Source organism: Panicum hallii, chromosome 7, assembly GCF_002211085.1.
Source record: "Panicum hallii strain FIL2 chromosome 7, PHallii_v3.1, whole genome shotgun sequence".
Classification (NCBI taxonomy): domain Eukaryota; kingdom Viridiplantae; phylum Streptophyta; class Magnoliopsida; order Poales; family Poaceae; genus Panicum; species Panicum hallii.
The window spans coordinates 33122027-33135051 of NC_038048.1; positions in this window are offsets into that span (position 1 = coordinate 33122027).

A 13025-nucleotide genomic window follows, 5' to 3' on the forward strand; every position below is an offset into this window, starting at 1 on the left:
CTTTGCATTGCTAAAATATAAAAACTCTTTGTTACTCTTTGTTTGGGTATTTTTATGCCTTGATTGATGATTTCGAAGCTAAAACAGTTTTTATGGCTTCATCATCTATCACAAGGTCCAAAAAAAACAAAGCATAAAAGTTGTTAAGTTATATACGATGGCAATCGTGCTTGGATATTATTTGCCAAATACAACAGGTACGTGCAGCAATCATGCGTATGTTTTTGGCCGGTGGATACTCGCTCTATTTTTCTAATACATATCGTTTAGAACAAGTTATTAATTAGAGTATGTTATAAGAAGGGATCAAATTTGAAGTGGTGATACACGTGATTGTGAAGGAACTGCACTGATTGAAGAAGAACTTGCATTGTTCAATACAAGCGGTTCAGAACTTGAGATGGTTTGGAGGTATAAAAAAACTTCCAAAAGCACTGTACATAGTGTCGAGGTTCAACTAAACTTAACATGAAAAATGCAGTACAGAGTACTAGCTACAGAGAGACTCGATGAATTATGGAATACACCCAACAAAGATTTTTTAAAAAATGTGTGCATAGAAATCAACATTCCACATGGCCGGTTAGTGACCTAGCTTATTGGTCGACTCTCAATGTTTTCACATGGGCTTTAACGGGCCAATTGTCCTGGCTTATCTTGGGCTTCCAAGCCCATCATTTTCCGTGTGATAGCACACTCGATCTCAGGAACAAAGATGGACAAGCTTTTGAGTGCTTGGTTATTTCCGGGAGGTCTATTTATAGCGCGCGCGACTAGCCGTTGTATTATCGTACGTGTCCGCCGAAGAAAATATTTTATTTTATTTTAGAACATTGTTATCTCCAACTTTTTATTTTATTCTCAAATATTGTTATCTCCAACGGACATATGCGACGATTCGGCGGCATAGTTGCACGTGACGTCACGTAACCTTTATTATATGGAAGAGCTAGCGGAATAAACAAATGCATGCCTTGTAGCATCTTTTGCGAGACATGCATGTATATTTAGTACTATTGCATGGGCCATGCACGCCCAGGCATCTTTTCGCCTAGCTCGATTCCCTTTTTCTGTACGATCGAGAAAATGCACGGCCAGCGAAAGCGATGCGTCGTCTCTTATGAAAACGAGATGCACTTTTTTATTTTGCGCTCTGTTTGAATTTTCCATGCATGTAGTGATGGCCTATGATGCGTCTGAACTCTGAAGAGCGTAGTGGGGAATGGTGTGATGTCTCTCGCCATACGCCTCTTTCGCTTGCCTGTTCTTTTCCTGCGCTCATTGGTCTAGCTAGTGGCATGACAATGAGGCATGGATGGCAATGGCAATTGGCAAAGCACTCTCACTACTGCTGGCACAGTGATACGGTAGCACTTGAGGATGTGATCATTTCAACGCACGCCTGATCGATCCGTGTACGTGCTGTAGACATTGCCAAAAGGAAATTGAAAGGTGTATATGGGAGAGTAACTTAGGGCTTGAAAAGATAAACCGTCACACCTTCTTTAGAGATATGGGTCCCCCTGACCTTTTATTTTGCTTGGCCTTGGCCTTTCTTGCTCCTTTTCGCCTTTGCCATCTGATCCATTGCATGCATGTCTACTAATAGGCTGCTAGCTACCATACGCATGCATGCATGCATGCTGTGTGTCCCCAGCCCAAGAATCCACAGCCGACAGACTAGCAAATGTAAAGGGCAGTCAGGGCAAGGAGTAGTAGCTTTACGCCTTAACATGGTTGAACATTTAGCTCTTTTGTAATTGCATGTAGCTAGCATGCATCCACAACAGAAGGCACTACATACCGGTACGGTTATTCCTTATGCCCAGTGTGCACGCTCGTCTTTTCCCAGCTTTATCTACCAATTAATAATCTGCGCTTCTTTTCGGTACGACGTCTGACAGACTTTCATGTGTGTTCTTGAATCTTAAGCATGTCGCCCTGGGTTTCCACCAACGGCGGATGATACTTATATGGCCAAAAGGGGCCGTTCCCTCGGTCCCCTAAATTTTGCAGATTCCTGATCTCTTAATTTCTTGCTAACCTATTTTTGAATTCAGTCCAGGTTTGTGTTGGATCCCAGTACAATAATTTGGATCCTAAAACCTCTTTTTGAAACAGGCCCTTAATGTATAATAAGTCCATGTTCCTTAAGCTAAACATTTAACAATAATACTATGAACAGCTAGCTCAGGTCAGTTCTTCTAGTAGAATCCTATATATGAAATGATATCGTCGTAGCAGGATTCATAGTTTCCGCAAATCCATCAGGACAAGCAAGTAGTAATCCTCAAGCAGTAGTGATTTTCATATCAGCGCAATCCAGTACTACCAAGAAAGAAAGAGACCAGGCCTAGCCAGCAGAACCCAAACCAATGGCACTCTAGCTGCCAGAGACTTGCAGCATGCCAGGTGACGACATGAAGTACCCTCAGCATGTGCTTGTGACAGCGATCATCGATAGCATCAAAAACCAGACTGCTGATCTGAAGGCGACGAGGATAGAGTAGAGTATATGCAACAGAAACAAAGGCATGGAAAGCTCTATTATGTCCATACTCATGGCCTTCACCATGCACAGGAAAGCCCACACATTCCCATGGAAAGCATACACGCCGCGGCATTTCTTTTTTTTTAAAGAAAAAAAAACTACCCTACTGCCAGGGCCCAGCCACTTGTTTCTTCATTTCATCCCCTGCTGCCACCAGTGTGGTGCAGTGTCAGCACACGTACGTACTGTACTGTACTGTACTGTACCACACACCCTTGTCAGCTGACAGTAAATATACACACCTGCATCCAAGCAGCAGTGACAGTCTCACAGAAATGTGGACGACGAGAGCTACTGCTAGCTAGGGAGCAAGAGACCGGGGAGCGAGCGAGCTCTCAGAGAAAAGCATGGCATGCATGCATGAATGCGCCTGCTGGCCCCCAAATATTCCCTGACGGCCATCCATGCATCCATGCGTTTTGTAGTCGCTTGCTTCTGGCCGAAACCTGATGACCTGCCTGCCTGCCTGCCTGCCTGCATCAGTGCAGGTAATCATCGTGTCTGCTGGCTTTGCATAATTAATCCCGCTTTTAAGCAAAGCGCCCCTTTGCAAACATATTCCTCCTGTCCCTCGTCTCCCCCGCAGACGCCATCAGTGGCGCTTTTTGTTTCTGTCATCAACTAGTTACGGGCACTAACTTCCATGGATGGATCGGTCAAAAACCCTACTACTAGCTCAAAGACGTTTGGATGTTGGATCAGTACGCAGTAAAATTATTGGCATCCATGCATATATGAGTGCCATGCATGCATGGGGGGAGATCGATGGTAAAAGTGAAAACTTTTTCAACCTACTAGGGTCGAAATGATACAAAAGTTTTTCTTTCCACTTTGTGATTTTTACTAGCAGGACACAAGATTAGGAAATGATACACTAGACACTAGATCAGCAGTGAGTGCATTTAATTTGATGGATGTTCCAGCGTCCGTACGCCGCGGCCACGGCAGAGATTCCTTCCTAATCGCATGCATGCATGGACCAACTTTTACTCCGTGTCAGTGTACGTCCCCCTCGGTCTGCCGACGTGATGCGCCGCGACACGTACGCACACACGTCTTCCGCGAGACGCGACCTTGTTGTTGTTGCAATCACGGTTAAACTATAGAGGACAGCGAGCGTCACGCGTGACCACAAAGGTGCTTGCGCCGCATGGGTGCTAGACTAACGAAATGGCAATGCGTCTCCATTCCACAGTGATTAAACTAATCTTAGTGTGCTCATATGAAAAGGATTACTGCTAGCTGCAGGTAGCAGCAGTGTGCTGCGTGTTCTGCATGAGGCGGCCGATCGACATGCATGCAGGGACAGGTCCGTCTTTCAAGGATCCACGCGAGTTTGAATTATTCACAGCAAACAATCTCTTCTTCTTCTTCTTCTTTCGTTTACAGCTAACCAAAATTACTGTCGAGTGTCGTCGAGGAGATTTTAGAGAATTGCAAACACCTCCCTGCCGACGCTAGCTGCTCAGAGCAGCTGTACAAAACGCAGACTGAAACAGGTTCCATTTGCAAAATGAAGTTCCTTATCATCAAAACAGCTGCATGCATGCATACCAGTAGTCGGCAGAGAAAAAGTCTCTCCCGGCCAGTAACAAGTTCTTGCAGCAGTGGAATCCTAGGCTACCCACGCCTTACGATCGGCCTCCGCGGCCTTGTCCATATGATGATGGTACTGCTCCATTACGTACGTACGTAGACGTAGACGACGTACGTGGCCTCCGATCCAGCCGAGGCCCAGCAGATGCCGGCGGTCCTCCGCCGCGGCCGTACACCGCATTGACTCTCCACATGGATGGATCGGAGTCGGGCGGGCCACGGATGGTCTGAGCTAGCTGATCAAGCGGTGGCGGAAATCCACGCAGCCGGCTGCCTGGCCGGCCGGTGAGGTGCGGTGCCCACAGGCGGCCTGGATGGCTGGCTGACACAGGGGCTGATCTGCGGCGGGATTCAAGGGGACGGCCCCAGGAGAAAAGGAAGGGAATGTAGTAAATAACCACCCAGACCCTGCGGCCGCCCTGCCCCCACCCACCCTCTCTCTCTCTCTCTCTCTCTCTCTCTCTCTCTCTCTCTCTCTCTCTCTCTCTCTCTCTCTCTCTCTCTCTCTCTCTCTCTCGCAGAGTTGCAGGGCTCTGCGTGCGCATATGCATGCATGGGCTTCGGTCGGCCACGCGGGCCCACGGGCCCTGCCGCGCGCTGGGGCCCTTTCCCAACACCTGTGCCGTGGCGATCGACGACCCAGGCCCACGCACCACAGTCACACACCCAACCAACAACACAGGGAGGAGCAGATCCGCCGCGGGTGGAGTTGTTGATTCAGAGACCCGGCCCACCACTACGTAGCCGATCGACACAGCACACCACGTCTTCTTCGTTCGCTACTTGGATTTGGGGGGAGGGGGCGGTCAGACCATAATCTGATCCGCAGGTGTTGTTCAGGGGAACACGTACGCTAGCTTCCTCAAGTGACGACGAGAAGGAGCCATGCCATCCATTGGAGTTTGCCGAAAAGTACAAGCTGCAACAATGCGTTCAAAATCATTCTAACACTGTAGTTTCTCGATCAGTACCATGCTTTTTTAGTTCAAAATTGAGACATCTAGCTTGCTGAAGCGACGACAAGGAGGAGCCATCCATGCTTTTTTAGTCGTTTCAATTTGCTACGCCCCGGAGTCCGTGCATGCATATCCAAACGGCAGAGATTGCGCCACGTCGGCCGCCTTTCCTTGCCAACCGATCGGGCGTCCGGACGGTCCAGATCGTGCAAGTCCCGATCATTTTCTAAAAAGCCCTCGACCTTTAGCTAAATCAACATGCAGCCCGGCCTCCTCTGTCAGATATTTTTCAAAAAACCCCACAATTTTTATCAAAATCAAGCCGCAGTCCAACCTTCCCAGTTCAAAAAAATTTGCAAAGAAAAGCTTAAGTTTTCATAAAATCAACCTGCCGTCTTGGTCCTCTCTCATAAATTTTTTTAGAAGAACCCTCGGATTTCAATTAAATCAAACCACAACCCGTTCCATTCGTTTCTTATACACGAGCAATATTATGCGTATAATTTAAACATCAAAACGTGTTCAAATTAAAAGTTTTTCAATATAAAATTTGATCAAATATTCGAGAACTACAACTCTATAATAGAGCAAATTTTAAAATTCAAAATGCTCTCGCAATTCGTTTCCACAAATGCTTATGTGGGATCCGTTGTACCTACAATTTGGATACCAAAACATCTTCAAATTAAAAAGATGTTCAATACAAAAGTTGCTCATAATTTCAAAATCTATAGCTTTATTATATAGTACAATTTCAAATTCAAAACTCTTTTTAAAAGTTTTGAATACAAACATTACTCAAAATTTTGAAACCTAAAGCTTTGCTACACAACAAAATTGTAAATTCAACACGTTTTCGTAATTCGTTCAACATAGGATCCTATTTTGCTAAAAATATAATATCGTACCACCGTTCTTCTATGGTTTCTCATGCTACCTCCACAATAAAACGTCATATTAATTGCCACATAATTAAAAGTTGAAATCTCCTCATTTCTCAATTACATTAAGTCTTCAGCTAATTGTGTCTCCTCATTTCTCAATAATTTTACCCCTCCTTTCACCATAATAAATAAAGCAAAAAAAGTCATAGATCCATTTCGACACCTAAAATAATATACTACCTAAATAGTAGCATCACAATAATAGAATGCTCAAAATATGTACCAAGTGCAACAGCAGGCTGCAAACCATGACACCTATAAAGAATAAAGAAGCGGCGGATTTATCTTACCCACGCTGCTTAAAAAAATTGATCATTTGCCTACATACAATAATTACTATATATATATATGAACTAAAATCTACGTCAACTATAACACTACAACACGAGATATAGGCCCCGCGCTATGGTCTTGCTCCCATAAAAAATGTACTTCCTTTTAAGTACATGCTTCATACTTTAGATTCAGCTGGGAGTTATAATTAACAGTTTGAGACGACCTCTCACGAACCCTTTGTTAGCAATTGCAAACATCGACAGCCCATTTTGAAAGCTACTGAGGCTGTTTCCAACGGGAGACTCTAAACCGTTCTCTACCCTATATATAGAGAAGATTTCGTTCTCTATATGCTCCAGCAGCGTTCTCTAAATGGTCCTCTAAAATAGAGAATGCTGCAGGTTTCCTCTATATATAGAGAGATTCTCTCTCCTCTTCTCTATTTTTTTTACGTTTTAAACACTGGATTAAATAAAAATAAAATATGTCCATAGCATCTGAGGTATGATAAATACGTACGTACAAAAATTTGGAATAAAATACGTTTCTAATATAGGGTTTAATGTATAGAGAACGAGATTTAGAGAACGTTGTTGGAGAGAAATGAGATATAGAGGAGAGAATTTTGTAGAGAAGTTTGTAAATGACGGATCTAACAAGATACGGAACGACGGTTGGAGATTGACTGAGATGGCTGGTTCGCTCCTACGAGAGCTGCCGCGCCTGTGTTTCTAGTCTTGCTCGGAAATTAGAGGAGCCTGCATGCATGGTACTACAGTCCATTAACGTCGACCAGACGAGTTGCTGCTGGTAGTGCGTGCCATGAAGTAGCTAGCTAGCTAGCATAGGCATAGGCACACCGGTGATAGCTAGGTAGCTCGATCAATTATGGCCCACAAAAAGGTCCCTCGTGTCCCCCTGAATTCATTCACCACAGCATCTCTGAGTTGTACTATGATTGCTCGCCCGCTGGATCGATGTTACACATACGTGCTGTCCATCCATCGATTGCACGTTGACCGGACGCACAGGGCGGCGTAATAATATTTCTACACGCACGGGTTGACCACCGGACACTCCGGCCTGTAACCAACCTGTAAGAATCCGACTAAATTGGACGGCACTGGTATTTTCTTTAGAAATAAAGAGGAGGGGTATTTCCGACTGGCATTTTTTTTCTGTTACCAACATTCATGCATGTGTGCTCCAGCGCTGAGCCTTGAGCTCCGCGATGTAAAATCTTTGTTACTCTTCTTCTTAATACAGCTCTCCTACGTATTCGTGAAAAAAGAAAAGTTACACAAGAGGTTTGATCTCATGAAAAAAAAAAGAAATGAAGACAATGAAAAAAAAATTACACAACGGCTTCTAGCCATTCAGATAAATTAAGGAGTTTTGAAGCGCGCTTTCGCCCGAACAATAACCAGAGCGAGTTCCTTCTTGACGGTTGCTCGACATATTATATATATTACAGTTACAGATCAAACCTGCGTTTCTCAACAGGAAAAATCAAATCATTTTTGCTCTTCTTTCTCAAGAACAAAACATGCAAGTGCCGCCGCAGGCATGGAGCCAAGCTTTCTTCCTGCACGCGCACACTCGACGAGATCGAACACACGCATCCGGATTTACTAGGAGCATATAGCCGCCCAGGCCCAGCTACAGACAGACAGCTAGTAGTTGCTTGAGCAGTTGAGCGTGCTTGCAGAGATCGATGCCTACGCGTAGATGAGAGGCGAAGGCGACGGATCGATCCAAGGATATCGCTCCAGCCTCCAAAGCTAGGCAGCCATGGCACGTCCTCTCACTGTAGTAGCTGGGCTGGCTGGTGTCCTCCTCGACCTGACTCTGACGCTCCTCTTTGTTGGTCTCGATCGACTGATTGATTCATTCATGCACGCACGCGCTTGCTGCCATCCTGAAGATCCTCTCTGCTCGCACAATCTCTAGTCGATCACCCACATCACATTTTGCAGAGCATGCGCACGCAGAGACACCCACAAACTCGCCAATAGGTAGGGTACGGTCGTAGCGTATAGTACCATCATTGCACATACATGGCACACATATGTGCCATCAATGGCACATCAGCATATGCACAGTGTACAAGTGTATGCATGCACAGTGTGCACAATGTAAATGCCTTGCGTTGTTCTGTGCGTGTCTTTTTTTTTCCTGCTCAAATAAAAAAAATGAAATAGAGTTTAGGTTCTGGTCAGTGCTTGCATTACTGCGCTGCATGCATGCTTGCAGCTCGCATTGCACGCACGGCAGCATGCAGCATGCAGAGGCCGGCCGGCAGAGTGCGCGGTGCAGCGCAGGGGTTGGGCATGAATGGACTATGGACGCAGCACAAACCAAGGGGCGCAGCACAGCGCCATCATTCTCATCTCATATATGCCCCTGCTGGCTGCTGCTGCTGCTGTGGTTCCTGTGGATGTAATTGTAATGTACTGTACTGCCTGGCCCTCCGCTGGTCTAGCGTGCATGCAGGCTTTTGTAGTGGAGGGGTACGTACGGCTAGCTTGACCCACTCGGGCATTACTATGGTCATCTATGTACTATGCTACTCGTCAGAGATTAAAAAAAATGCATTCACTATCAGGCGCGAGCATGCACGCAGTACATTCTTCCACACTAAACGTGACAACGGCTAAAATCCGTGTGGATATCAATTTCGTAAACCCGTACCCGCGTGCTCAATTTCGTAAACCCGTATCCGCGTGCTAAAATCCGTGCCCGCACGCGCGCCCGCATCCCGCAAAGGTAGGAAACGACACCCGTACCCGCTACCCACGGATACCCGCATGCCCGCGGATACCCGTACCCGTGCGTAGGAATATGACGAAGAGCACCTGGCGCGGGCATCGGGGGCCGCCGGCGCATGGCCTAGGCGCGGGCGTCGGTCATCGCCAGTGCCGAGACCTGGGCGAGGCCAGCGCGGGGACCTGGGCACAGGCGTCGGGTGCCACCGCCGCAGGTACCTAGGCGCTGCCGGCGCGGTCGCTGCGGCGCATGGTCTGGATGCTTGGTCTGGGCGCCTGGTGGGCACTGCCAGCAAGGAGGGGGAGCGACGGCCGGCAGGGGTGCGGGTGAGTGGTGCGGTGCCGGCGCTGCACAAGGGCCCGAGGAGGAGGGCCGAGGGGGGCGCTGGTAGCTGGGTGGGGTGGCGGCCGGGATGATGATAGAAATGAGGTGAAATCCTAGAGACGTTTTATATACATGGGTATTCGGATCCACATGTCAGCGGGTTTGCGGGTTCGGGTATCATCTTTTCAAATCCGTTACAGGATATCTATTCGGTTTAGAGTTGTACCCGCGCCCATACCCATGGGTACAAACTCAGACCCGTATCCTTGCCCACCGGATTTGGTTTCTGCGGGTACGCGGATATTTCGTAACCGTTGCCATTTTTATTCCACACGAATGGTATTAATGAATAATGCTTAATTGTTGCTGATCATCCATGCATGCAGGGAGTCCGCATCGTTCCATCATCTTTTTCCTCAAATACGTATACTACCCTAGCAAAAAAGGCACGAAGTAAGATATTTTCCTAGCTCCGTTTCAAATTATAAAATTGTTTTGATATTTTAAATGCATAGTTTTTATTATATATTAAGCATAATGTATATCTAGCTTGTAGAAATATAAAAAGATCTATAATTTGAGACGGATGGAGCAGTAATAAGATGCTTTATCCATGCATGGATGGCCAAGGAGCACTGTGCGGCTTAATTTGTGTCCTGTTTGTGGAGTCCCCCAATATTCTTGGTGCATGGGGTACTGTCTATCATCCCCCATACTGTTTGCCAAGCACGCATGTATAATAAGTGGACCGTTTGGAGGCAAGGCGTTAGTGGAAGGCCAGTCGGCGCCATAACTCATAAATGAGAAAAGGGTGGAGTGCTACAGCGAGAGCGAGACCCACACCCACCGGCTATAATTCCCCGTGTTGAGGAGAGGAGCCATTTGGGGAAGCTTGCATGATGATGAGAACGGACAATGGAGCATGCAGTGGCCTCAGCTAGATCAGCACTACTCTACTATACTCCTACCTTGCATGGCATGCATGCATCTCCATGGCCCACCCTAGCTATGTAATAATACAACACCTTTTATCTTTTCTCCCTGATGAGTCTCAGTGGCGTTGCCCTAGCTAGTGACCTTATATCAGAGCATCCAATCCGCTCATGCTCTTTTTTCTTTTCCTCTCAGGTAAGGGATAAAGGGAAGAGGGGGAACCCTTTTGATCTCCCCAGATCTCTGCTGCTTCCAAAAATTGGTGCTCTGTGTTTTTTTGCATGGAGTGGAGGGTAGACCTGACTGAGCTTGAGCTAAAGCATGGCATGATTGCTGTGGGGATATATGGATGCCACAACTCCAACATGCAGGCATCAAAAGGACCAACGCAAAGCTCTTCATCAAAGAGAAGGGAAAAATACAACCTGGATGGACACATAACATTGGATTTAAACTATCAACAAAAGAAGTGTCTCCAACTTTGTAAACACTGCTCATAATCAAACCTCTTTCAACCTCGCTCGGAAGCAAAACGTGCATTTCCCTCGAAACCGTACATATCAGGAGAGATCGAGGGGCCAGGAAAATTAGCTCATAATCAAGTGATTTTTGGGGTGTTTGCAACTTCCGCGATACATTACGAGTTGTTCGTTTGCTTCTTTTTCTTCAAAAGATTGCACTAAACTATATATTAAGCGAGCTAGTAACATAAGAAACGCAGTGAACTAGTATAACTCCATACTCGATCCATGTGGAGGCACATGATTATTCCTGATTTACACACATGATTCCTGCGCACCCCCTGGAGCTACGAGCTAGGCTATGGCCGGTGGCTGGCTGCAGAGAGAGCGAGCAAGCCGGCGAGGGTTGGACTTGGACATGACTGCTGCGGCCCATTCAATGGAGGAACCTAAACAGCAAGGATATATATGACTGTTGCTAGGCTATTGGGGTTTTTTTTTCCCTGCCAAGGGTTGGGATTATGTTAAATTGAAAAACAACGCATCTTTTTTTTTAACCGAAAATTACAAATATTACGATGAAAAGCCATGTAGGTTTTATTTTTGTCGTACAAATCTTGGTGCTCGTTCATCTTCACGGCACACCGATCTGGAGTAAATTGAAAGGAAAACTAACACCCAATTTTTTACTCTTAGGCTAGATTTGATTACTACAATGTTTATTATAAGTCCCGTCACATCGGATGTTTGATGCTAATTAGGAGTATTAAATATAGATTAATGATAAAATAAATTTTATAACCCCTAGGCTTTTTTGAGACGAATCTATTAAGCCTAATTAGTCCATAATTAGCCCATATGATGCTACAATAAACATGTGCTAATCAATTAAGTAGACTTAATAGATTCATCTCGCGAATAAGCTCTGGGCTTATGCAGTTAGTTTTATATTTAACTTATATTAGTCTTTTTAATTGGTATCGAAATATTCAATGTGACATGGCTTATTATAAGCACATAGAATCCAAACAACACCTTAAATTGTAGGTAGTTTTGACTTTTCTATATATATAATTTTTTCTATATATCTAGACACAACATATATTTATACGTATAGCAAAAACTATACATAACCTTTGAAGATAAACGATCCATAATTTAGGACGACAAAGTACTGTCTAAGCCATTTGACTTGATTTGTCCAAAATAAGAAAAAAACCGACCCACCGCATTTCTTGTTGCGGTGGAGCGTGGACTTTGCACGCATGTTTTGCCAGTGCATGCAATTGCTTGCATCCCGATGATGACAGTTGACAGGTGAGGTGCACCAATCGGCAGCGCGCTCGATCGCGCACGCACGCCCAGTAGTTCACTCGCATCGCAGCGGGCAGGCCTCCCCTCTCCTCCTAGAATTCTGTGCGAAAGGCTACCCTACCTACCTACCTCCCTGAAACAATACAAGTCGAGGGGGCGTAGCAGCCTGCCTGCATTGATGCCGATCCTGATGCGCGCAGCAGCACCGAAGCCGCGCACGCGCCCTGCGAGAGCCAGGTGTACGTACACGTACAGAAATGAATACGATCTTGTCTACGTGTACACTGCACACACATGCACGCTGCTGCATCGAGCATTCGAGTCCCTACTGCCATTCGGGCTCTCCGGAAAGCTACCACTAGCAGCTACCTAGGCCGCGGCGGCGCCACCGCGGCAGCACGCAAGGCGGCCGGCCGGCCCGGCAAGAAGGATGGATCGGTACAGGACAGGGGCATGCTGCCGGAGCTACTCCGATCTAGTTGGTGGCTGGGCGTGCATGCTGCGGCACTGTCACTGCCGGTGTAGTGGTAGACTAGTAGTAGCAGCAGCTAGGTAGATGATGACCGGCCGGTTATTGCAGTGGCAAGAGGGACTAGAGGCTCGGAGCTAGAGACACATGCAGATTTCCGGTAGTAGATGCAAACGCAAGTGTTGGCACGGCGGCATGGGCTCGCGGATGGATCTGCACGGAAGCTAGCCGCATGCGGCTCGTCTGACCTGATGAGCAATCATGCATGCGATGCGCCCGGCTCTAGCTGCGGCTGCTGCTGGTCGGCCTCCTGGCTGCGAGAAATCCCAAATTCTCAACTACGGCTACCTCGGAGGGCAGTGTAGGTTGTGAGAATTAATGCTTCACCGTCAGCAGATCTCGGCATTATTTACTACAACTTTTCATCGGATTTAT